This window comes from Trichosurus vulpecula, chromosome 2 (genome assembly GCF_011100635.1).
Source record: "Trichosurus vulpecula isolate mTriVul1 chromosome 2, mTriVul1.pri, whole genome shotgun sequence".
In the NCBI taxonomy this organism is placed as follows: domain Eukaryota; kingdom Metazoa; phylum Chordata; class Mammalia; order Diprotodontia; family Phalangeridae; genus Trichosurus; species Trichosurus vulpecula.
Window position 1 is genome coordinate 371,012,574 of NC_050574.1, and position 26,772 is coordinate 371,039,345.

A 26,772-nucleotide genomic window follows, 5' to 3' on the forward strand; every position below is an offset into this window, starting at 1 on the left:
TGGGGAGAGGGCCTTTCTTGTGGGGGCGAGAAGGAGACTAGTGCAGGAAGAGAGGTATCCCAGCAAGCTCTACCTCAACAAGACAGTGGGAGGTTCCTGAGCCCCAGAGACATGGATCCAGCAAACATCAACACCAAGACCTCAAACATGCCTTTGTAGAGCCAGGGAAGTGGCAGACACCAGCAAAGACACCTGTGGAGACCACCTAAGCTATAGTGCAGCCTTAGAGGAAGGGAGACTTCCAGCAGCCAGACCTACCCCAGGAAGAAATAAAAGCATAAACAGGGGGGGAATAGGATGAAGTAAAAGACATAGATAATAATCATAGCTGTGAATGTGAATGGGATGAACTCGCCCATAAAACAGAGGGGACAACAGAATGGATTAAAAACCATAATCCTACAATATGTTGTTTACAAGAACAGACATTTGAAACAGGCGGATACACACTGGGTAAAGGTAAAAGGGCTGGAGTAGAATATATTATGCTTCAGCTAAAGTAAAAAAGCAGGGTAGCAATCCTAACCTCAGACAAAGCAAAAGCAAAGATAGATCTAATTGAAAGAGATAAGGAAGGACACTATATCCTGCCAAAAGGCACCATTGACAATGAAGCAGTATCATAACTTACATATATGAAACCAAGTGGGTATGCATACAATTCTTAGAGAAGTTAAGGGAGTTACAGGAAGAAAATAGATATTCAAAACTATACTAGTGGGGGACCTCAACCTCTCCCTCTCTGAACTTGATAAATCTAACGTCAAATAAACAAGAAAGAAGTTAAGGAGTGAATAGAGTTTAGAAAAGGTAAATATGATAGACCTCTGGAGAAAACTAAATGAGGATAAAAAGGAATATACCCTTTTCTCAGTGGTACAGGGCACATACTCAAAAATTGACCATGTACTAGGGCATAAAAACCTCTTAATCCTACAGAAAAGCAGAAATAGTCAATGCATCCTTTTCAGATCATGATGCAATTAAACTTATTTGTTATAAAGGACCATGGAAAGATAAACTAAAAATTAATTAGAAACTAATAATCTAATCCTAAAGAATGAGTGGGTCAAAGAACAAATGATAGAAACAATTAATAACTTCATTCAAGAGAATAACAATAATGAGACAACATACCAAAACTTATGGGATGCAGCAAAAGCAGTTCTTAGGGGAAGTTTTATATCTCTAAATGCTTATATGAATAAAATAGATTAAAGGAGGTCAATGAATTGGGCTAGAAAAGAACAAATTGAAAATCCTCAATTAAATACCAAATTAGAAATACTGAAAACCAAAGGAGAGATTTATAAAATTGAAATCAAGAAAACTAATGAAATAATAAAAACTAAGAGCTGGTTTTATGGAAAAAAAAACAATAAAATCGGTAAACTTTTGGTCAATTTGATTTTAAAAAAGAAAAGAAAACCAAATTACTAGTATCCAAAATGAAAAGGGTGGATTCACTTCAAATGAAGAGGAAAATTAAAACAATATTAGGAAATTTTGGGCAATTGTATGCCCATAAATGTGACAACCTGGGGGAAATGGATGAATATTTATAAAAATATAAATTGCCCAGGTTAACAGAAGAAGAAATAAAATACCTAAATAACCCCATCTCAGAAAAAGAAATTGAGCAAGCCATCAATGAACTCCCTAGGAGAAAATTTCCAGGGCCAAATGGTTTGACATGTGAATTCTATCAAACATTTAAAGAACAATTAATTCCCATACTTCATAGACTATTTGGGAAAATAGGTGAAGAAGAAGTCCTACCAAATTGTTTGTATGACACAAATATGGTACTAATACCTAAACCAGGAAGAGTCAAAACAGAGAAAGAAAATTATAGACCGATTTCCCTAATGAATATTGATGCAAAAAATTTAAATAAAATATTAGCAAAAAATTGCAGCTACTTATCAGGAGAATAATATACACTATGACCAGGTAGGAGGCTGGTTCAATATTAGGAAAACTGTCAGCATAATTGATCATATCAACAACAAAACTAGCAAAAACCATACAATTATCTCAATAGATGCAGAAACAGCTTTTGACAAAATACAACACCCACTCCTATTAAAGACACTAGAAAGCATAAGAATAAATGGAGTCTTCCTTAAAATTATAAGTAGCATCTACCTAAAACCATCAGCAAGCATTATATGTAATGGGAGAAGCTAGATGCATTCCCAATAAGATCAAGGGTGAAACAAGGATGTCCATTATCACCCTTATTATTCAATTTGGTACTAGAAATGTTAGCTTTAGCAATAAGAGAAGAAAGAGAAATTGAAGGAATTAGAACAGGCAAAGAAGAAACTAAATTAATCACTCTTTGCAGATCATGATGATTTACTTAAAGAATCTTAGAGAATCAAGTAAAAAAAAAAATCCTCGGCATTCCTATATATTACTAACAAGCCCAACAGCAAGAAATAGAAAAAGAAATTCCATTTAAAGTTACTGTAAACACTATAAAATATTTGGGAGTCTACCTGAACACAATTATGAAGCACTTTTCACACAAATAAAGTCAGATATAAATAAATGGAAAAACATTAGTTGCTCATGGTTAGGCTGAGCTATTATAATAAAAATGACAATTTTACCTAAATTAATTTATTTGTTCAGCACCATGCCAATCAAACTACCAAAAAATTATTTTACAGAGCTGTATAAAATAATGACAAAATTCATGTGGAAGAACAAAAGGTCCAGAATATCAAGGGAATTAATGAAAAGAAATGCTAGGGAAGGTGGCCTAGCCATACCATATATTAAACTGTACTATAAAGCAGCAGTTATCAAAACTACTTGTTACTGGCTAAGAAACCAAGTGGTAGATCAGTGGAATAGTTTAGGTACACAAGATGCAGTAGTCAACAACTATAGCAATCTACTCTGAGAAACCCAAAGAATCTAGCTTCTGGGTTAAGAATTCACTATTTCACAAAAACTGCTGGGAAAATTGGGAAATGGTAGGGCAGAAACTGGGCATAGACCAATATCTTGCACCATATACCAAAATAAAGTCAAAATAGGTTCATGATTTAGGAATAAAGGCTGATACTATAAGCAATTTGTGAGAGCAAGGAATAGTTTACCTGTCAGATTTGTGAGGAAGGGAAGAATTCATGACCCAAAAAGAGATAGAGAGGGTTACAAAATGCAAAATAGATAATTTTGATTATGTTAAATTGAAAAGTTTTTGTATAAACAAAGTCAATGTTAGGAGGGAATGAAAAAATTGGGAGAAAATCTTTACAACCAGTGCCCCTGATAAAGGCTATCTAAACTATACAGGGAACTGAGCCAAATTTATAGGAATACAAGTCAATACCCCAACTGAGAAATGGTCAAGGGATATGAACAGGCAGTTTTCAGAGGAAGAAATTAAAGATATCTATATGAAAAAATGCTCTAAATCAGTATTGATTAGAGAAATGCAAATCGAAACAACTTTTAGGTACCACATCTCTCCTATCAGATTGGCTAACATGACAAAACAGGAAAATCATAAATGCTGGAGAGGATATAGGAAAATTGGAACATTGTTACATTGTTGGTGGATCCAATGGCTGGTGATCCAGCCATTCTAGAGAGAAATTTGGAACTATGCCAAAGGGCTATAAAAATGTGCATACTCTTTGACCCAGCAATACTGCTTCTAGGGCTATAGCCCAAAGAGATCATACAATTGGGAAAGGAACCTGTCTGTACAAAAATATTTATAGCAGTTCTTTTTGTGGTGACAAAAATTGGAAATCAAGGGGACGCCCATCAATTGGGCTAAACAAATTGTGGTATATGAATGTAATGGAATACTATTGTGCTACAAGAAATGAGGGGCAGACAGACTTCATTGTAACCTGGAATGACTTACATGAACTGATGCTGAGTAGGGGGAGCAGAGCCAGGAGAGCATTATACACAATTGCAGACACACGGTATCTGTAAGGACTAACTTTGGTGGACTTGACTCCTCTCGTCAATGCAGGGTTCTAGGACAGCTCCAGGGGACTCATGATGGAGGGAGCTATGCACATCCAGAGATGGAATTGTGCAGTCTGGGTGCAGATTGAGGGAAGCTTTTTGCTCTCTTTTTTTTTTCCTTTTTCCTTATTTTTGGTTTCATTTCTCCTTTCTCATGATTCATTCCATTGATTGTAATTCTTCATTACAACTATTATGTAAATGGGTTTGGTGTGAGGGTATATGTGGAACCTACATTGGATTGCATGCCATTTGGGGGCTCGGGGGCAGGGGTGGGAGGGAGAGACTACTTGGAGCCCAGGAACTTGTAGAACTGAGTGTTGTGAGCTAAAAATAAGAAATAAATTTTTTCAAAAAAAAAAAACAAGTACTAGTTATAAAGGCCACAAATTGTACTAAAGGAATATAAGTGATTTTTAGGCACATTTGTAAGTTGCTAAAGATTTTATTGGGGTTTCCCCAAAGGATTTTCAAGCATTGTTCAGTTGGTACCTATGTAACATGAACTGGAACTTTCCACTGTTCTCATACACCTATATTAGATATCACTACCATGATCCCTGATTGCCTTAAGTTGAAACAGAACTAGCCAGTTAAATGAGATATATACAAAATAAATGGAGAGGAAGCCCAAGTCGGGCAGACAGCGTAGAGCAAGCGAAGGTGTGCAAGGCTGCAGGCCCAACCGTTACATGCTCGAGTTTCCAGGATTCACCATGGGCGAAGTGGAGAAGGGCAACAAGATCTTCGTGCAGAAGTGTGCCCAGTACCACACAGTGGAAAAAGGGGGCAAGCACAAGACCGGCCCCAACCTGAACAGGCTCTTTGGCTGCAAGACTGGCCAGTCCCCAGGCTTCTCTTACACAGATGCCAACAAAAACCAAGGTATCACCTGGGGAGAACATACTCATGGAATACTTGGAAAACTCCAAGAAGTACATCCTTGGAACAAAAATGATCTTCGCAGGCATCAAATAGAAGGGAGAAAGGGCAGACTTGATAGCCTACCTTAAAAAGACCACCAATGAATAATAGTTGTCTGCTGCCTTATTTTTATGGAAAGGAGATGTCTCTTATAAGATTTCTTTTCTTTTTTACATGTATCATAACAACCCTATTAAAATTGTTTTCATCAACCAGAGAATTTTGATCATGAATGGCTGTTTAAAAAATTTTGTTCAGCAGTCCTAATAAAGGAATGGTCATAATTACATCCACAACCAAGCTATCACAGTTTTCTGTTTCTTTTAAAAGATTCGGTTGGGGACCTTTTATCAAAGGCAATGTGCTCCACCTCTATCTTGGAAAGTTTTGATTGAATCTGGCTTCTTTACTAAACAATACAGAAAGCCTACTTGAAAGACACTTTCATAAGACTTTTACCTGTGGTATGTTTGGGGTGGGGGCATTATCTTTTGGGAAAAGTTGTGCCCCTGCCTGTCCAAAGTCAAGGCCAACTGAATCAAAACAAACCCAAGCACTTCTGATTTCAGTTCCCTAACTTTCTGTGCATAAATAGCTTAATTACAGTGATTTGATTAAATGCTGCCTTTAAATTTAAATTGTTGAAGGTATTTCAGTGTATTTTCTTGTCTTACAATCTTGAGTAAAGAACATCCCATCTCACTGTGTGATCTTTGTAGTGGAACCATGAAAAGGCACAGAGTTCAGCTAGAGACAGGACCTTCTTCTGAGTTGTTAAGGACATGTTTTAAGCTCAGTCGTACCTTAGGAGTCACTTCTAAGACTGTTGCATTTAAAGTTTGCAGACATGTTCTATGGTATGTGAATAGTAGTGTTAATACTCACTTGGAGGGTTCAGTTGTAAAAGATATACCATTAGTACATCCGGTAAATGATATGATCATAAGACTTTCAACAATTAAAAACTTGTGAATAATAAAAAAACAAATGGGAGAAAGCTTGTTGGTATATGAACTACATATTGCGCTCAAGAAATATACCAAATATCTGCCAACCAAGTTTCTGTGTTCTGAAATATTATATTGTTTTGCTGATGCTGAGTAGGGGGAGCAGAACCAGGAGAGTATTATACACAATTGCAGACACACGGTATCTGTAAGGACTAACTTTGGTGGACTTGACAGCAATTTAATATGATCTGAATCTCCCCAGTGGCTACTTTACCAGTACCTTTTGAGTACCTATGTTAGATTTAAATATTTTGCTTTCTAATTGAATGATTTCATTGTCTTAGATTGAAATAGATCTATCTTACAAATGGAGAGCAAAACAAATCAAATGTGATTAAACAAGTCACTGTGTATATCTTCAGGAATGTATTAGATTTCTAGTTATTTAGGTTCCTAAAGGTTACATTATATTTTTCCTAAAGGGTTTTCAGTTTTCCTTATAGGGAAATACAGCAGCAATACAATATGACCTGAATGTGTCCATTGGTTATGGAATCCATGTCTTAGAACCATCTTGGATCTTGATTTTAACATTTGATTGCTTTAGAATGAGAGTATCAACTGAAAATTATGCCAAGCCAGTTGGATTAAAAGAATTGGTCTGAACTGGTTAAAGAATTGGTTAAAAGAATTTATATATTGTACTCAAGAAATGGGCCAACCGGCCTCTCAACCTGGATGTCCAGTAGACATCTTAAACTCAACAACGTCCAAAATTGAACCCATTTTCTTTCCCCCTAAACCCTCCCTGTATCCAAACTTCCCTATTACTATTAAGGGTACCACCATCCTCCCATTTTCCCCGGCTCCCAACCTAAGTGTCCTCCTCAACTCCTCATTATATCACCTACCCACCCCCCCCCCAACCCACCAATAACCAATCTGTTACCAAGGTCTCCTGATTTCAACTTTGTAACATCTCTTCAAAACACCTCCTTGACCCGACATTGCCACCACCTTGATGCAGACCCTTATCACCTTACATTTGGACATTATAAGAGTCTGCTGATAGATCTGTCTGCCTCATCTCTTTCCTGTCCAGGCCATCCTCCATTCTGCTGCCAAAGTGATTTTCCTAAAGTGTAGTTTTGACCATATCCCCTCCTCCTGCCTTACCCAGCCCCTATTCAATAAACTCCAGTGACTCTTTATCACCTCCAGGACCAAATATGAAATGCTCTGTTTGGCAGCCAGTATTTTGGGCTTAATAAATGCCTGACTGAATGAATAATTACTTCCTTTAGGCAGCATTCCCACATGAGCTATAAGTTTACACCTACTATTAGATCAATGTCAAAGAAAAACAATTGGATTTAGATAGCTTGCTTCCTTTGAAACACCTCATTTAATTTAATTGAAATAGTGTTATCCCATTGTTTGAGAGCAACACCAAACAAATGGGAGTAAACTCTGGTCTGAAAAAAACATGTATTTTATTCAAGAAATGTGTCAGATTATGAGTCACAGACCTTGGTTCCTAAAGGTTGTGTTCTGTTTTCCTTGCAGGATGTAAAGGATTTGCTATAGACAGTCATCTGAAATGAATAGGAGCTTTCCAATGGCTAATGGATCAACATCCTGGGAAAACTGAATTGGATTAAAATCTCTTGCTTAACAGCTGGAATATTACATTGCCTCAGATTGTAATAAATATATTTTATTGAGTGAGACTAGCAGAAGCCCAATAGTAATGAAGTAAGAGGACTCTAAAAACGGCTATGCTGGTAAAGACCTAACAACTGGATCTCAAAAGAAATGTATGCACAACATATTTCTAAGTTTAGTCTACATTAACATTTTGTCACTTTCTTAAATTTAGATGCTCAACAAAACAATAAATCAAACTCTGATTTTTAGACTTGGACTACGGAGGTATAAATGTTCACAGTTATATTTAATAGTTTTCTTGATCTAGTACAAGTTTTCTTTAGCACATCCTTGGTTCTTATCTATTTAATTTACTTCAGGAATGTTCCAGACTTCTAGTTATTTATCTATGTTCCTAGGGCAGCTAGGTGGCACAATGGAGAGAGCTCCAAGCCTGCAGTCAGGAAGACCTGAGTTCCCACTCAGCCTCAGACATTTACTACTTGTGTACCTTGAGTGAGTCACTTATCCATTTACCTCAGTTTCTTCATCTATAAAATGAGGTGCAGAAGGAAATGGCAAACTACTCTAGTATCTTTGCCAAGAAAACCCCAAATGGGGTCACTGAAACAACTGAATAATAACTAATAAATAAAATAATAACAACTGAATAATATGTTCCTAAAGATATCATAGTGATTTGTTGCTGAATTTTCAGGATAATATATATTGGCAGCAATCTAACATGAGCTAGAACTCTCCTTTGATTACTTTATGAGTTTCCTTGTAGACCTCTAATGAACTTACATATCTTATTTTCTAACTGGAATATTTCATTTTCTTAAGTTTTAAATACAGGTATCGTGTCAGTTGGGAGAAATATACACCAAATGAGGCTAAGCCAGTTCATGTGTAGACTATATATATTGTACTCAAGGATTATACCTGCTTCCCAAAGATTATGTTATGTATTTTCCCAAATGGATTTCAAGAGTCTTACCATCAATTACAATCTAAAAAAGCTGGAACGCCCCATAGGCTATAGAATCAGTATCCTAGAACAACTGTTTTTGATCTATCTATCTTGATTCCTGGTGAAATATTTCATTGCATTCGACTGATGTAGATACAGGTGTTAAGAATATTAACCAAAATGCAGTGATATAATGGGTCTTTAGGTCAGGTATTATACTTAAGTCATGTGCCAGACATATCTTGGTTCCTAAAGATTGTAGTATTTCTGCACAATTTTCAGGGATCCTGTTATGGAACACAATCTCATAAATACTGGTAATTGGCTGCTGCAATTGGGTCACTGTAGGTGAAGAATTATATTGGGTTTAGGGATTCTCCTATTTGAAAGATTTTACTGATTAGACTGAAACAGAATAATGAGACCCATACCAAACAAATGGAAATCAACTATGATTTTAGTAAGTCTACCATTTTAGTAGCTTAGTAAATTACTAAATGGAAGTAAATAAGTCTCTATACACTATTTTATTCAAGGAATCCCTGAAACGACAGGGCAAATACAAAAGATCACAGAGACTGGGTTACATTGTAAAGATGCTGAGGAGAGGCGATGAGATCACAGACGTCCAGTGCCCTCAGTTCTGACTGATACGTTCTATCACTTTCTTCTTCCATATACTTTTCCTTGAAAGTCCTTTCTGTCCGTATATATGGCTGTATGAATATATATTTCTACATATCCCTATGCGTGTGAATACATATATCTCTGCAAATATGCATATATGCACATGCAAACACACATAAGGATAGAGATTGGCCTGTGATTTAACTCTTATAGGGAGTTCCTAGTGAGGAATTTCCTCTACCAGTGCAGATCAGCCACTCTGTAACTTAGAGTCTTAGAAAGCTGCTGAGAGCATTGAGAGGTTACATGAGTTACCCAGGATCATAGTCGATGCGTATCAGAGGCAAGACTTACTCAGAGCTTCTTGACTCCAAAGACAGCTCTCCATCCACTGCACCACACTGCCTCTCTATATATAACATACGTATTTTGTGTATGTGTGCATGATACATACCTTTTAACATAATAGCTATTTCCCAACATAATCTCCATATAGATCATACTGTATAACATAAAAAATACAAGCAAAGCCAGTTGCATCTGATGGCACACTTAACTATCTACATTCAAAGTCTCCAACCTGTCTACAAAGGAGAGGAATGTGTGTTTCATCATCCACTCTCAAGGACCAAGAGTGGTTATTATAATTGATCAGAGGTTGTGTGAATTTCAAGTCTTATTCTTATTTACATTATTGTAGTCATTATGTGTATAAATCTTACTCTCAAGACAGGCAGACCAGTTTTTCTGTGTCTGTATAATACACATGTGTGTATATGTATATGTGTGTACATGTATGTATAGTGTTCCAGGTCTTTGCTACTTTTTAAATATATCAACATATACATTACTATGTACTATATTTAATATAATAAATGATATCAAAATAATAATCAATTAACATAATGTTTACTATAATATAGTAATAATAAATATGATGTGTTATCTGTGTGTGTATTTTTTAAGTGGTAGCAAAGAATTGGAGACAAGTGGACGTGTGTGGATCAGGTTTCTTCAATCCCTTCACAATGTTGCTCCAGCCTGTTTTCAGGTTGCTTCCACATTACTCTGGCCACATCAGTCCTCTTCCTGGCCTTTCATTATATTGCATGTATGTGACATCTTGCTGAATGGGACACTCAATCTCCTTCTTTCACATCTTTTCCCCAGGTGTCATCCCATGCCTACAATGGTTTTCTTCCTTCCTTCTACTTTTGCAGCCTCTAAACCCCTTCAAGGTTCTGCATAAGACACCTCTTTCAAGAGGCTTTTCCTGATTCCCCCAGTTGCTATTGCCTCTTTCCTGCCACTTCCCAAATAAACATGTATTTATTTTGTATAGGTGGAATATTTCCTTATCTGTGAACATCTTCTATTCCCCCAGGAAAATGTGTCCTCTCTGAGGGAGAAGACCATTTTACTTTTATATTTGTACTTTCAGCACTGAACACAGAGATTGGAATGAGCAAGTGTTTAATAAATGCTCCCTGAAGGAGTGATATTTTTGCAAACAACAGAGGATCCAAAAAAAAGTCAAAATCAAAGGAACCGTGCATCCTGCAAAAAGTCACTCACCAGAGGGACAGAGGAAATAATATGGGCTGGTCAGGCCATCATCAAGGTATAGTCCTTATAAAAATACACCTCCTTGTAGCCCCTCTTTGGGCCATTGCCCAGGGAACTCTGGGTAAAATGCCTACGCAATAAATACAAAAAGTACCTGTTCCTTTCAGAACTGACCACCCCTTGACCGCTCCCTAATCCCACCCCAAACAACTAATTAGCATATTTGGCACATGTTTTACCCCAAAATATCCCATATAAACCTTACCCGCACTCCTGTAAGGTTGCAGGTCCCCTAAGAACTCTTGCCTGCTGAAAAGCGTAATAAATCTTTGCCACCTTGACTTAAAGAATGCTTGAGACCAAGAATCCATTCCAGATTCCCCAACCCTCCAGTACTCGGGTCCTTGAAGGGTACCCCACCTCAACTATCCTGTCTAGGAACTCCGGTTTTAGGGTTCCTAGACCTCATCTCCCTTACCCTTAACACTTCTACCCACAAATTCCCACAGGGTAAACAGTTAATGAATGGTAGAGATAAATTTTCTGAGCTATTTCCCACCAATTCTTTGGAATTTGGGAGTATCTTGGACAATTTCCAAGTGTAAGGCTCCCTGTTCTGCCACCACACCTGGGTGCATTGAACTAAGACATTCAACAACTCCTTAGGTGGGATTTGGTGGGGCAATTTAGAAGTAACAAATTAGGGAAAAAATATTGAGTTAAATAATTATCCAAGAAGGGCAAAGGGAGACAAAAGGAAATGCATCAATCCCTGTAAAGGTTTGTGGTTCAGTGCTTTGTGTTTTGTTTTCCTCCTCCACCTGGAATTTAGAAACCTAGGACTCCCTGGCTATTCCGCCTTAGAGGAGAGATATGTGTGGGACAGAGGAAGAGAGAAGCTGGGAGGTTGGGAAGTCCTAGGGAGGGGGACCTGTGCCAGAGTATGGGCTTTATAACCAGAGCCTGCCCCAACTTGCAGCTCCAGCATCTCTGCAAGTTCTCCAGCTAACCCAGAAGCCTTTCTCTGTCTTGTACCCTAGACCATATCCTGCTCAGTGTCTTGGATTTCCTGCCCTCCACTGCAGCTGAGTCATGTCTTCCTGCATCCAAGTGGCCCTGGTGACTGGGAGAACAAGGGGATAGGCTTCGCCATTGTGCCTGATCTGTGCAAGAAATTCCCCGGGGATGTGATTCTCACTTCCAGGAACCCAACCCTGGGCCAGGAGGCTGTGAAGAAGCTGAAGGAGGAGGGACTGAACCCTCTTTTCCACCAGCTGAACATCAATGACCTGGGAGCATTCAGAAGCTGTGGGAATTTCTCAAGGGAGGTATGGGGGTATGGATGTGCTGGTCAACAGTGCTGGAATGGCCTTCAGAGATACGAACCTGGGAATGACCGTGTGTAAAAAAAGTCACTAAAATTGATTGTGCTGACTGTAGAATACAGAACTCCCCACTGCAGAAAAAAAGGTCTTTGGGGTGAGTGACCTTAGAATACAGGGCTTGTAACAGCTACAAGTTATTAACGCATTCTGTTGTTGTTCAATGGTATCCGAGTCTTGGAAACCACGTGCATCATGCTGTTCATGGGGTTTTCTGGGCAAAAAAATGCTGGAGTGGTTTGCCATTTCCTGGAGAACCAGTGGATTAAGGCGAACAGATGTTAAGTGGCTTGCCCAAGGTCACACAGCTAGTAACACTCTGGGCCCGAATTTGAACTCAGATCTTCCTCATTCCAGTGCCTGTGCTCTATCCACTGATCAACCTATTTGAACCTACCTCGAAAAATTTCTTTCTAACATTTTGCTTATCTCTTCTACTGACCTACTGGTGTAGATGTTCTAGCCTTCTAGGAGAGTGTTGGCACCTGAGCTGGGGCAGTTTGTTTTGGTGTGTTATATTACCCGGGGTGTTCTTGTTTGCACGTAATTTCTCCAGTAAATACTGCTTGAATTGAAGTTGTTCTAGCCTTCTAGGAGAGTGTTGGCACCTGAGCTGGGGCAGTTTCTTTCTGGTGTGTTATATTACCAGGGTGTTCTTGTTTGCACGTAGTTTCTCCAGTAAATACTGCTTGAATTGAAGTTGTTCTAGCCTTCTAGGAGAGTGTTGGCACCTGAGCTGGGGCAGTTTCTTTCTGGTGTGTTATATTACCCAGCGTGTTCTTGTTTGCACGTAGTTTCTCCAGTAAATACTGCTTGAATTGAAGTTGTTGAATATTTGTACTTGACAAAGCATCTTTATGTGACTCTCAGGTTTCTGAATTTCACAAGGTGTTAAATGCCCTGAAGGTTTCTGGTTAGGTAACATTACTGTATACCTCCAAGTACATCTCCTAATACCAATGTTTTTTCTGAGATGTTCAGTCCTCTACCAAGACTTTAAAACTTGGTTATGTAATGCACCAATCAGTCTGGGCTTTTTAGTGAATTTTTCATTTTTCCTTCAACTCTAAGTGTCCCAGGGGATAGAGCATAGGGCCTGGAGTCAGGAAGACCTGAGTTCAGCTACAGCTTCAGACACTTACTACCAGTGTGACTTTGGGCAAATCACTTAACCTCTGGTTGCCTCAGGCTATTTAACTGTAAAATGGGTATAATAAAAGCACCTACCTGGAAGGGTGTTGTGAGAATGAAATGAGATATTTGTAAAGTGTCTGTCACATAGTAGGAGCTATATGAATACTTATCTCCCCCCTTCTCCTTTTAAAATTATGTGAATTTCTTTGCTTCAGAAATAAAACCATAAGTTTGATTACTATTTAATTTACTCTTCATTTTCTTCCCTTTCTTCCTCTTCCCCTCCTTTTTGTTTTTTTAGTTGATGATACCCTACCTTTTTCTATTCAAGCTGAGGTGACTATGCAAATCAACTTTTTTGGCACCAGGGCTATACTATCTGAAGAATTACTGCCTCTGTTTTCAGAGGAAGAAATTAAAGATATCTATAGGCATAGAAAAAATATTCAAAATCACTACTGGGGGCGGAGCCAAGATGGCCGCATAAAGGCAGCGTCTTACCAGAGCTCTCTCACAAGGTCTGTCAGATTCCTATAAAAAAGTGAATTTGAGCAGATTTGAGAGAGTCAGAAACCGCGAGCAGTCTGCGTGGGGCAAATTTCCGAGCCGGGAGAGTCTGAAAGGCCGGAGGCACGAACCTGTAGGCTTGGAGAGTGCTCGGTGCGGAGCTGCTCCAGACCAAGGAGGAAGCGGCTAGCCGGGAAATCCATGTGGGAGACGGGCTGGGAGAAAGCTGGGCGCCTGAAACCGGCGGAAAACCCCAGGACTCCCAACACAGGACGGCAGTCTGTGGAAGCGACGAGAGGCAGCGCACACCACTGGCCGTGAAATATCGTCTCCAGAAGTTTGCAGCCCACACGTATGAACCGCGGCTTCTTGAACTTCCGGGAGCCTTAATGGCCAGATAAACAGCTCTAATCCCTCCCCTCCCCACCCAGAGATCCCTCGGAAAAAAAAAAAGAACGCTGGAACTGAGCAGAAAGTAGTGGGGCTTCAGTGGTTAAATAGCAGAAGTTCATTAGTCCCATAGGGGCAGAGTCGGCAGGGTCAACGCCAGGAGCCCAGACATAACCTTGCTCCCCAGGGGAAGTGCCAGACATCAGCTCAAACAACAACAGCTTGAGACCATTGCTGAAAAAGCAAGTGCTTGGAGAGCACCACAGGGAGTGAGACGCCAGGGAGCCAGACCCTCTCCCACACCTCAGGAAACTGAAGGGTATAATTCTAGACTCACACCCCCAGAATAAGAAACTGGGACAGAAAGTCCTGAGGCCTACAGTAGAAATTCATTATAAACCAGCAAAAGGCAAACTAACAGGAAGAAGAACACAAAAAACCGAGGACAATAGATTCTTTGTATGGAGACAGCAGATCAAAATACAAATTGCAAGAGGAAAGTAAGGATACTGTAGATACTCAGATACCTCAAAAGTAATATGAACTGGTCTCCAGCCCAAAAAAGCACTGCTGGAAGAGCTAAAGGAGGATTTTAAAAACCAAATTAGGGAGCTAAAGAAAATATGGAAAAAATGGAAAAAAGGGAGAAAAAAAATCCACTGATGAAATCAAGTCCCTAAAGATAAGATTGGCGAAATGGCTATGGAGATTCAGAATCTAGAGAGAGAAAAGGACACCCTGAGAGGCAAATCAACCAACTGGAAAAGGAGACTCAAAAGCAAAATGTAAACACTAACTCATTAAAATTTAGACTTGAGCAAGTGGAAGCTAATGAATCTATGAGGCAACCAAGAAGTAATAACACAAAACGTAAAGAATGAAAAAATAGAAAAAAAATGTGAAATATCTGATTGGGCAAAACAACTGACCTGGAAAATAGATCCAGGAGAGACAATTTAGAGTTATTGTCTTACCGGAAATCCCGATGAAAAAAAGAGCCTTGACAGTATCTTTGAATAAATTATCAAAGACAACTGCCCAGAGGTCCTAGAACCAGAGGGCAAAATAGTCATTGAAAAGAATTCACCGATCACCCCCTGAAAGAGATCCCAAACTGAAAACACCAAGAATATTATAGCCAAATTTCAGAGCTATAACTCAAGGAGAAAATACTGCAAGCAGCCGAAAAGAAGCAATTCAAATATCGTGGAACTACAGTCAGGATCACGCAGGATCTCTCAGCTTCCACATTAAAAGACAGGAGAAATTGGAATATGATATTCCTGAAGGGCAAAGGAGCTGGGACTACAACCAAGGATCAACTACCCAGCAAACTAAGCATAATTTTCAGGCAAGGCATGGACATTCAATGAAATAAGGGAATTCCAGACCTTCCTGATGAAAAGGCCAGAACTCAATGGAAAATTTGATCTCCAAATACAAAACTCAAGAGAGAATAAAAAGGTAACCAGGGGAAAAAACCCCACAAACCTTATTAACCAATAAGGGCAGATGTTTACATCTTTATGTGGATTATATCATCTTAATGTATGTTTTATAAATATTATGTATATATATAGTATATATATAGATATCCATACAGTATATAAGTCTTCTTGACGAATGGGTACAGCTTATTATGACAAATGAAAGTGATATACATAGGTTGTGATGCCTGTTATAAATTAACTGATGTAAAGATAAAAATATAAGTAAGAGATATAAAGGGAGGGCTATGAGAGAAGCGGTAAGGAGGTAGTCAGAAAAAGGGTAAATTACACCAAATGAGTGGCACAAAACCATATTATGAGTAAGGGAAGAAGGAGGGAGAAGAGCATATTTGAGCTTTACTGTCATCTGATCTAGTTCAAGAAGGGAATAACATACTCTGATAAGTTTAGAATCTAACTCGTCCTACGGGAAGTGGAGGGCAAGGGGGGAAAAGGGAGGGGGGTGGTCAGAAGGGAGAGGAGAAGTAGCTAGTGGGTACAGGTAAGATAAGGGAGGGGAATAAAGAGGGAGGGTTAACTGAGGAAAGCGGCGGTCAAAGCAAAACTTTGTTGAGGAGGAGAAGGGGAAAGGGAGAAATAAAAGCATAAACAGGGGGAATTAGGATGGAGAAAAAGACACAGATAGAAATCATAACCCTGAACGTGCAGGGGATGAACATTCTCACAAAACAGAAGCAGATAGCAGAATGGATTAAAAACCATAATCCTACAATATGCTGTTTACAAGAAACGCATCTGAAACAGGGGGATACACATAGGGTTAAGGTAAAAGGCTGGAGTAAAATATATTGTGCCTCAGCTAAAGTAAAAAAAGCAGGTGTAGCAATCCTAATCTCAGACAAAGCAAAAGTAAAGATAGATTAATTAAAAGAGATAAGGAAGGACATTATATCCTGCTAAAAGGCACCATAAACAATGAAGCAATATCATTGCTTAACATATATGCACCAAGTGGTAAGGCATACAAATTCTTAGAGGAGAGGTTAAGGGAGTTACAGGAAGAAATAGACAGCAAAACTATAATATTGGGAGACCTCAACCTCCCCCTTTCTGAACTTGATAAATCTAACCTCAAAATAAATAAGAAAAAAGTTAAGGAGGTAAACAGAATTTTAGAAAAGGCACATATGATAGACCTCTGGAGAAAACTGAATGGGGATAAAAAGGAATATACTTTCTTCTCAAAAGTACATGGCACATACTCAAAATTGACCATGTACTAGGGCATAAAAACCTCACAATCCAGTGCAGAAAAGCAGAAGTAGTCAATGCATCCTTTTCAGATCATGATGCAATAAGAATCATTTTAATAAAGTACCATGGAAAAATAAGCTAAAAACTAATTGGAAACTAAATAATTTAATTCTAAAGAATGAGTGGGCCAAAGAACAAATCAGAGAAACAATTAATAATTTCATTCAAGAGAATGACAATAATGAAACAACATACCAAAACTTATGGGATGCAGCAAAAGCAGTTCTTAGGGGAAGTTTTATAACTCTAAATGCCTACATGAATAAAATAGGGAAAGAGGAGATCAATGATCTGGGCATACAGCTGAAAAAGCTAGAAAAAGAGCAAATTGAAAACCCCCAATTAAATACCAAATTAGAAATACTGAAAATCAAAGGAGAGATTAATAAAATTGAAACCAAGAAAACTATTGAATTAATAAATAAAACAAAGAGCTGGTTTTAAGAAAAAACCAATAAAATTGATAAACCTTTGGCCAATTTGATTAAAAAAAGAAAGAAGAAAATCAAATTACCAGTATCAAAAATGAAAAGGGTGAGGTCACCTCTAATGAAGAGGAAATCAAACAATAATTAGGAATTATTTTGCCCAACTGTATGCCCATAAATTTGACAACCTTAGAGATATGGATGATATCTACAAAAACATAAACTGCCCAGGCTAACAGAGAAGGAAGTGAAATTTCTTAATAACCCCATATCAGAAAAAGAAATTGAGCATGCCATCAATGAACTCCCTAGGAAAAAATCTCCAGGGCCAGATGGTTTTACATGTGAATTCTATCAAACATTTAAAGAACAACTAATTCCAATACTTTGTAGACTATTTGGGAAAATAGGTGAAGAAGGAGTCCTACCAAATTCTTTTTATGACACAAATATGGTACTAATACCCAAACCAGGTAGAGTTAAAACAGAGAAAGAAAATTATAGACCAATTTCTCTAATGAATATTGATGCAAAAATTTTAAATAAAATATTAGCAAAAAGATTGCAGCAACTCATTACGAGAATAATACACTATGACCAGGTAGGATTTATTCCAGGAATGCAAGGCTGGTTCAATATTAGGAAAACTATTAGCATAATTGACCATATCAACAACAAAACTAGCAGAAACCATATGATCATCTCAATAGACGCAGAAAAAGCCTTTGACAAAGTACAACACCCATTCCTATTAAAAACACTAGAAAGCATAGGAATAAGTGGAACCTTCCTCAAAATTATAAATAGCATCTACCTAAAACCATCGACAAGCATTATTTGTAATGGGGATAAACTAGATGCATTCCCAATAAGATCAGGGGTGAAACAAGGATGTCCATTATCACCCCTATTATTCAATTTGGTACTAGAAACATTAGCTGTAGCAATAAGAGAAGAAAAAGAAATTGAAGGAATTAGAATAGGAAAAGAAGAAACTAAATTATCACTTTTTGCAGATGATATGATGATTTATCTAGAGAATCCTAGAGAATCAAGTAAAAAACTACTTGAAATAATAAACAACTTTAGCAAAGTTGCAGGATATAAAATAAACCCACATAAATCCTCAGCATTCCTATACATTACTGACAAAGCCCAACAGCAAGAGATAGAAAGAGAAATTCCATTCAAAGTTACTGAAGGCACTATAAATATTTGGGAGTCTATTTGCCAAGACAAACCCAGGGCCTATATGAACATAACTATGAAACACTTTTCACGCGAATAAAATCAGATCTAAATAAATGGAGAAATATCAGTTGCTCATGGTTAGGCCGAGCTAATATAATAAAAATGACAATTTTACCTAAATTAATCTATCTATTCAGTGCCATACCAATCGAACTACCAAAAATTTTTTTACTGAGCTGGACAAAATAATAACAAAATTCATTTGGAAAAACAAGAGGTCTAGAGTATCTAGGATATTAATGAAAAGACATGCTAGAGATGGTGGGCTTAGCCACACCAGATATTAAACTGTACTACACAGCAGCAGTCATCAAAACTGCCTGGTACTGGTTAAGAAACAGGGGTGTGGATCAGTGGAATAGGATAGGTACACAAGTAGGTAGAAATCAACAAGTTTAGCAATCTACTCTTTGATAAACCCAAAGAGGCCAGCTTCTGGGCTAATAATTCACTATTTCACAAAACTGTTGGGAAAATTGGAAAATGGTAGGGCAAAAACTGGGCATAGACCAATATCTTACACCATATACCAAAATAAAGTCAAAATGGGTTCATGATTTAGGAGTAAAAGCTGATACTATAAGTAATTTGGGAAAGCAAGGAATAGTTTACTTATCAGATTTGTGGAAAAGTAAAGAATTCATGACCCAACAAGAGATAGAGAGCATTACAAAATGCAAAATGGATAATTTTGATTATGTCAAATTGAAATGTTTTTGTACAAAAAAAGCCAATGCAACAAGAATTAGGAGGGAAGCAGAAAATTGGGAGAAAATCTTTGCAACTAGTATCTCTGATAAAGGCCTCATATCTAAAATATACAGGGAACTGAGCCAAATATATAGGAATACAAGCCATTCCCCAATTGAGAAATGGTCAAAGGATATGAACAGGCAGTTTTCAGAGGAAGAAATTAAAGCTATCTATAGGCATATGAAAAAATGCTCTGGATCACTACTGATTAGAGAAATGCAAATCAAAACAACTCTTAGATACCACATCTCTCCTGTCAGATTGGCTAAAATAACAAAACAGGAAAATGATAAATGCTGGAAAGGATGTGGGGAAATTGGAACATTGTTGCATTGCTGGTGGAGTTGTGAGCTGATCCAGCCATTTTGGAGAGCAGTTTGGAACTATGCCCAAAGGGCTATAGAAATGTTCATACCCTTTGACCCAGCAATACCACTTCTAGGGTTGTATCCCAAAGAAATCACACAAGCGGGAAAAGGACCCATATGTACAAGATATTTATAGCAGCTCTCTTTGTGGTAGCCAAGAATTGGAAATCAAAGGGATGCCCATCAATTGGGGAATGGCTGAACAAGCTGTGGTATATGAAGGTGATGGAATACTATTGTGCCATAAGAAATGGGGATGATGCAGACTTCATAACAACCTGGAAAAACCTACACGACATAATGCTGAGTGAGCGGAGCAGAGCCAGGAGAACGTTGTGCACAGCCACAGATATATGGATTCCGTGAGGACCAACCCTGACATACTGCGCTCTTCTCAGCAACCTAAGGGGCAAGGACAACTCCAGGGGACTCACGATGGAGAATGCTATCTTCATCCAGAGAAAGAACTGTGAAGTTTGAATACAGGATCGAGGCACACTACATGCTCGCCTTTTTTGCTTCTCTTTGTTTTGTTTTGGGTTTGTTTTTTTTTTTGTTCTGTTTCTTCTTTCTCATGATTCAATTCCATTGGTCAAAATTCTTCTCCACGACTTGACTAGTGCATAAATTAATTCAATGCGAAGTTATTCATGACAGTTATATAGATTCCACTCCGTTTGGGGACGGAGGGGGGAGGGAGGGGAGAAAATCTGGAACTCAAAACTATGTAGAACGGTGTTGGTAAACTAAAAATAAATAAGACGAAGTTAAAATAAAATAAAAAAAATTTTAAAAAATTTAAAAAAATCACTACTGATTAGAGAAATGCAAATCAAAACAACTCTTAGATACCACATCTCTCCTGTCAGATTGGCTAAAATGACAAAACAGGAAAATGATAAATGCTGGAGAGGATGTGGGAAAATTGGAACACTGTTACATTGCTGGTGGAGTTGTGAACTGATCCAGCCATTCTGGAGAGCAATTTGGAACTATGCCCAAAGGGCTATAAAAATGTTCATACCCTTTAACCCAGCAATACCACTTCTAGGGTTGTATCCCAAAGAGATCACACAAGTGGGAAAAGGACCCATATGTACAAAAATATTTATAGCGGCCCTTTTTGTGGTAGCTAAGAATTGCAAATCAAAGGGATGCCCATCAGTTAGGGAATGGCTGAACAGGCTGTGGTATATGAAAGTAATGGAATACTATTGTGCTATAAGAAATGGGGATGACAGACTTCATACAACCTGGAAAAACCTACACGATATAATGCTGAGTGAGCAGAGCAGAACCAGTTATACACAACCACAGATATATGGATTCGTGAGGACTAACCCTGACAGACTTTGCTCTTCTCAGCAACACAAGGTTCAAAACACAACTCCAAAGGACTCATGATGGAGAATGCTATCTACATCCAGAGAAAGAACTATGGAGTCTGAATGCTGATTGAGGCACACTTTATGCTTGCCTTTTTTTCCTTTTTTTTTTCTTTTGTTTTGTTTTTGGGTTGGTTTTTTTTTGTTCTATTTCTTCTTGTTCTATTTCTTCTTTCTCATGATTCATTTCATTGGTCATAATTCTTCTCCACAACTTGACTAGCTTGTAAATTAATTCAATGCGAAGTTATATGTGGAAGATATATGGGATTCCATGCCATCTTGGGGAGGAAGTGGGGGAGGGAGGAAAGAAAATCTGGAACTCAAAATTATGTAGAAACCGAGTGTCGTAAACTAAAAAAAAAAAAAGAATACTGCCTCTGAAAAACCCCAAGGTAAATTCATTATTTGGAATACAAAGCACTAAGCTTGTTTTACAAAGAAGAAAGATCTAGAATTATCAAACATTTAATACTAAAAAAAAAGATTTGAGTTCTGGCTCCAACTCTAATTATGTTACCTTGTCTGATTGTCCCTGTTTTTCTGGGCGTTCATTCTAACTATTGTAAAGAAGAAGTAATTAGATTTTGTAATCTCTAATGCCCTTCTTAACTCTGTTTCTAGGATACGTATGTTCCACCCTTTTGCTTGTTGGTCATTGTTTGACTACGTAAGTTATATCCATGATTAAGTATAACTTAGCAAAGTCATCTAAACATGACTTAGCAAAAAAAGGGGGGAGGGGAGTGTGAGAAAGAGAATAAAAATACCTCTGTATCAAGACTCTTAGTCCAGCAGAAGACAAAATTCAGGAACAGGCTTTTTCCCCCATAGAGACCTGAAAAATAATTTATTCTGAAAGGAGGAATTTTAAATTCTTTGGAAAATACAACTTGGGAAACCTCTGACACCTTTACAGAAAGCTTTTTTCCTCTGAAGGAGATCTCCTGTTTGGTTAATGAAACTGTAACCATCTATCCTACCACCAGAGTCTTAAATACAGCACTTGCTTTTTATGTAGTGAATTGGGGGAAGCCTGCTTCAAGGCCTTAGATTCCCAGGAGGAAAGAGACTAATATTTGTCATTTGTCACACTCCTCATCAGAAGAGCACACTCACCTTTCATGTATTTGGCATATACTTTAGGTAAAGTAAGCATACAGTCGGACAAAGAGCAATTTTAAAAAAAAAGTACGTAACAGAAAAAAAAAATCCTGATCTATAGAATAAGGCAACTATTGAAGTGTAACGTAAATATTTAAAGTAGCTGACATCCATTCAGATGAGTTAAGGCAGTCTTTGGAGTAAAAAGTGCTTTAACATCTTGAAGGTTTACCTTTACCTAGACGATAGGGAATTGTACAGATTACTTCTTCCTGGAGGCCAGGGATATTTGAAATAATCAGATGGTTTCATTTTCTAATTCTCCAGAGAGAAAGACAAATGGGCAGAATAGTCATAGGCCAAAAGCTGTAGTAGCAAACTACACAGGTTACCAGAAGTATGTAAGGCTGTGCTGGAGCCAGCTTGAACCCAAGCTGATGGTTAAATTTCCATTGTAAATATTTAAACCTCAGAAATCAGCAAATATTACAAATCAGAGCTTGATTTATTGTAGATTTTCTATATTTAAGAAGGCGATAGAGAAAATGTTAATAATGTAGATGCACTTCAAAGTGTGTCTTGTGTACATCACACACACACTGCCTCCACAACCCATAACACAACATTGAACTGATCCCTTCCCTATTCCTAGACCCTCTTTTAGCTGCTATATCACGCTGCTAATTCACTTAGTAAACTCGTTGTCCATTAAAACCCCAGATTTTTTCAGAACAACTGTTATATAAAAATGCCTCCCCAATCATGAATTTCATCTTATTAGATTCAGCCCAGCCCCCTAGCCTGCCATCATCCTTCTCTTGGGTATAAACAGCCTGTTAGTTATCTCTGTTCTGTCATTTCCATTACAAAAAGCCATTCCCCTATGTAATACAGACAAAAAACTAAAGTTCTCTCTTGTCACATGTTTCTAAGCAAAGTTCTCATCGCTTCTTTGATCCTCCTTGTTCTTACAGTTGAGCTACGAAAATAAAAACAATACTTTTCATTCTTAGCTTCCCTTACCCCAGTATCCAGTTCATTCTGAGCTTTAAGCATCAATGACACTATTTTTGTACGACTGTGCTTCATACACTCTTAACAGTCACCTTCTGTACATTTCTTTTCAAAATCTAATTTGATTAGTGAGTTCACTGTGCATTCATATTAGTCTTTTAAGACCAACCATATTTTTTCCCTACTCATTAGAATTGTGTCCCCATTGTGTCTTCAGAATTTCATTCCAGAGCGTCTCTTACGTCTCCTAGGCTAACTTTTCTTAAAGTACTTTAGTCCATGGAATACCACGTTTCATTTCTCTGAACTCTTTGAAAGAGGCTTTCCTAAGAGCTACATCAGACTATATTATCTTTAATCAGGGTACTAAAAAACTTAATAGTTTAGTATTTTTACAAAAATATCTTAGTATACTTAAATGCTTATTTTAGTCTCTCCCAGAATATGGTTATCTAAGGATAATTGTAACAAAAATGAAATTTCTGATTCCTTTTCTTATTCTTTATGTAACACTACAGGCTGACCCACTAAAGTACCATGCACTGGTGTCATTCATTCAACAGATTTTTTTTTTCTCTTTTAACAGCTATGCTAGGCATAATGAGAAGGACAGCACTCCTGAACTGTCTCAGACAGAGATATGTATATACTATCAGGTCCTGAGTTAAACAGGGGGAAAAGAGCAACTGGAATGCCCTTGAGAAACTGGAGAGCTCTTTTAACCACTACAAGCTTCCCACGAAAGCAAAGGCCTATTTTTTAATACCAACATTTTACCATTGTTGCTGTATGGCAATAAGTCATACAATACAGCAGTCTCTAAAGGATTAAAAACTTATTACTCCATGGAAGGCAGTAGAGGAGCTCCTGATGTGTATGAGCAATCTGGAACATACAGCTAATGTGGGACTCCAGAGAATGATAAAGAGAATTTATATGATAAGCAGAGAACATGGGCTAGTCATCTGGTGAGAACAAGGGGTGACAGGTAAGCAGCCAGAGTGATGTCAGGAGAAAATGAAGGTTTACCTATATCCCCCTCCCTCCACCAAACATTTGGGAGGACACAAATAAGGGTAATACAGGGAATAGGTAGTGTGTTCATTGGAGGGAACTTCTAAAACATTTGTATCACAGATCCATTTGATACAAATTGCTAGTAGACCTGTGATCTCATCCGTTTGGGTATGACTTCCAGCATTATAGAATGTGATCCATTTATGACTTCATATTTCGTATTTTTCTTATTGGTTACAACATTTTAAAAATTAAATGTCTTTATTTTCTTCCCAAAATACAAAAACAATATTTTTTGAAAAAAGACTTCAAGTCTACTACCAAGGTACCCCATTACCTTCTTGCTTATAATTCACATTCCATGGGATAACTTTGGCATCATGATACCCCCATAGATTGGTTCAGAGGTTAGGTTATTCTCCCTGTAGAAAATCCCAGCCAAACCATGGAAAGGTGAATGTGAAAGTTGCATAATTTGTCTGGAATTCTCTACAGAGCGGATAACCTAGTCTCTGAACTACTAGTTCTACCAAGTAGAGTTTCCATGTCCACTGGTGGGCAGCCCCCAGGTATCAGTAAATGTTTTTATAGGACATGATAAGGACTTTCTGGGGGGTACCTTCTCTTATTTCTACTCAGTATCATCTGTTTATTTTTAGACATGTGACAACTGTCAATCAAGAGGATCGTTTTTACTTATTGCCATTTTAAAGACATATGCAAAGATATCTGCAAAGGGCTAGGGCCTATGACATATTGGCATTGGTTTCAAGATTTTATAATTAGTTTGACTGGAAATTTCCTCACACTGTATAAGAAAACTGTTTAAACACTGATCAAATATTGAGAGTCAGGTTCCATTCTTCCAAATAACATTGTCATCTATGTAAATATACAGAAATTTAGCATTGTAACTGACACATAGAAAGCACTTCAGGTTTTTTTATTCATTTCATTTATTAATCCTTCACAAATTGATTTTGAGATGTGTGGACAAACAAGCAATAGTTCCTTATTCTACCAAAAAAAGAGTTGCATCCTCAACTATTAAAAATGTACATGCATCTCTCAATATCAGGAAAATTAATGAAGAAATAACGATAAACTTTGAATTCTTCCAAAGAATGGCTGTAAGAATATAACATAGGATGTCTCCATATGTTTTATTGCAGATAGAGTGGTGAATGTCTCTAGCTTCCTGAGTGTAATTTCTCTTAAAAACTGCATCCCAGAACTACAGCAGAAATTTAGGAGTGACACAATCACAGAGGAAGAGTTGGTGGGGCTCATGAACAAGTTTGTGGAAGACACAAAGAAGGGAGTGCATGAGAAGGAAGGTTGGCCTACCATGGCTTATGGAGTGTCCAAGATTGGAGTCACTGTCTTGTCAAGAATCCATGCCAGGCAAGTGAATGAGCAGAGGAAAGGTGATAATAGTCTTCTGAATGCCTGCTGCCCAGGATTGGTAAGAACTGACATGGAAGGACCCAACGCTCCCAAAAGTACAGAAGAAGGAGCTGAAACCCCAGTTTATTTGGCCCCTTTACCCCCAGGTGTTACAGAACCTCAAGGCCAGTTTGTGTCAGAGAAAATGGTTGAAAAATGGGAAGCTTAATTTGTGAATCCATTCTATTAATACTTGAGTATTACACATCTTGGATTTGATTTAAAAGTGCATTTAGAATGAAATAAAAATCAAAGTACATTTTGTACCTTTACTAATTATCACAGCTAATTCCTATAAGGTGTTCACTTTGATTTGCCTACCAATTATGCGAGAGACTTTTTAATGACAGATTTGCAGTGACTCAATATTTGTAATGGAGGAAAAATATGCAAAATTCAGATTGTCTAAATGGAATAAAGTGTTCAAAAATTACCAATAAATCATTAAATACTCTGAAATTTTAGTCATTCCTAACCAAGTTTTACATGCAGAATCTGCTTCATCACAGAAATAGGTAATGCATGCAGGTTCCTTATGCTGGGGAAATGGCAGCATAAAAAGTCAATACCACAGGGTTCAGGGTTCAAGAAACTTTGCTTTGGGGCATTTACTGTGTCATTCATTATAGGCTGTCAGGGTCACCTTCAGATAAAATACCTTTCTGATGCCATATTGCATGCTACCTCTATTACACAGCTTCCTTCCATGGGAATTCATGGCTTCTGTTATAATTCCCAAGCTCCTTTCTAAATTTTAGGACCTTGCCTCAGATACTTACCAGCTGTGTGATCCTGAGGAAGTCACTTAACTCTGTTTGCCTCAGTTTCTTCATCTGTAAAATGAGCTGGAGAAGGAAATGGCAAACTATTCTAGCATCTTTGTCAAGAAAACCCCAAATTCGGTCACAAGGGTCAAACACCACTGAAACAACAGCAAAAAATAAAATAAAATAAAATAAAAACACCTATGTTCCAAAAGATAGAATAGACTTGCTGCTGAATTTTCAGGATAATGTATATTGGCAGCAATCTAATATGACCTAGAAATCTCCTTTGATTACTTTATCAGTTTCTTTGTAGACCTGCAAGGAACTTACATATCTTATTTTCTAGCTGAAAGATTTCATTTTCTTAAATTT

The 26,772-nt window shown here is 37.7% G+C and overlaps 2 pseudogenes; both read left to right on the forward strand.

The window, feature by feature from the left end:
• The first annotated feature begins 4,715 nt into the window (after window positions 1-4,715).
• LOC118838751 lies at window positions 4,716-5,034 on the forward strand (annotated as a pseudogene).
• A 6,747-nt stretch (window positions 5,035-11,781) lies between these two features.
• Window positions 11,782-25,802, forward strand: LOC118837196 (annotated as a pseudogene).
• Window positions 25,803-26,772: the final 970 nt, after the last annotated feature.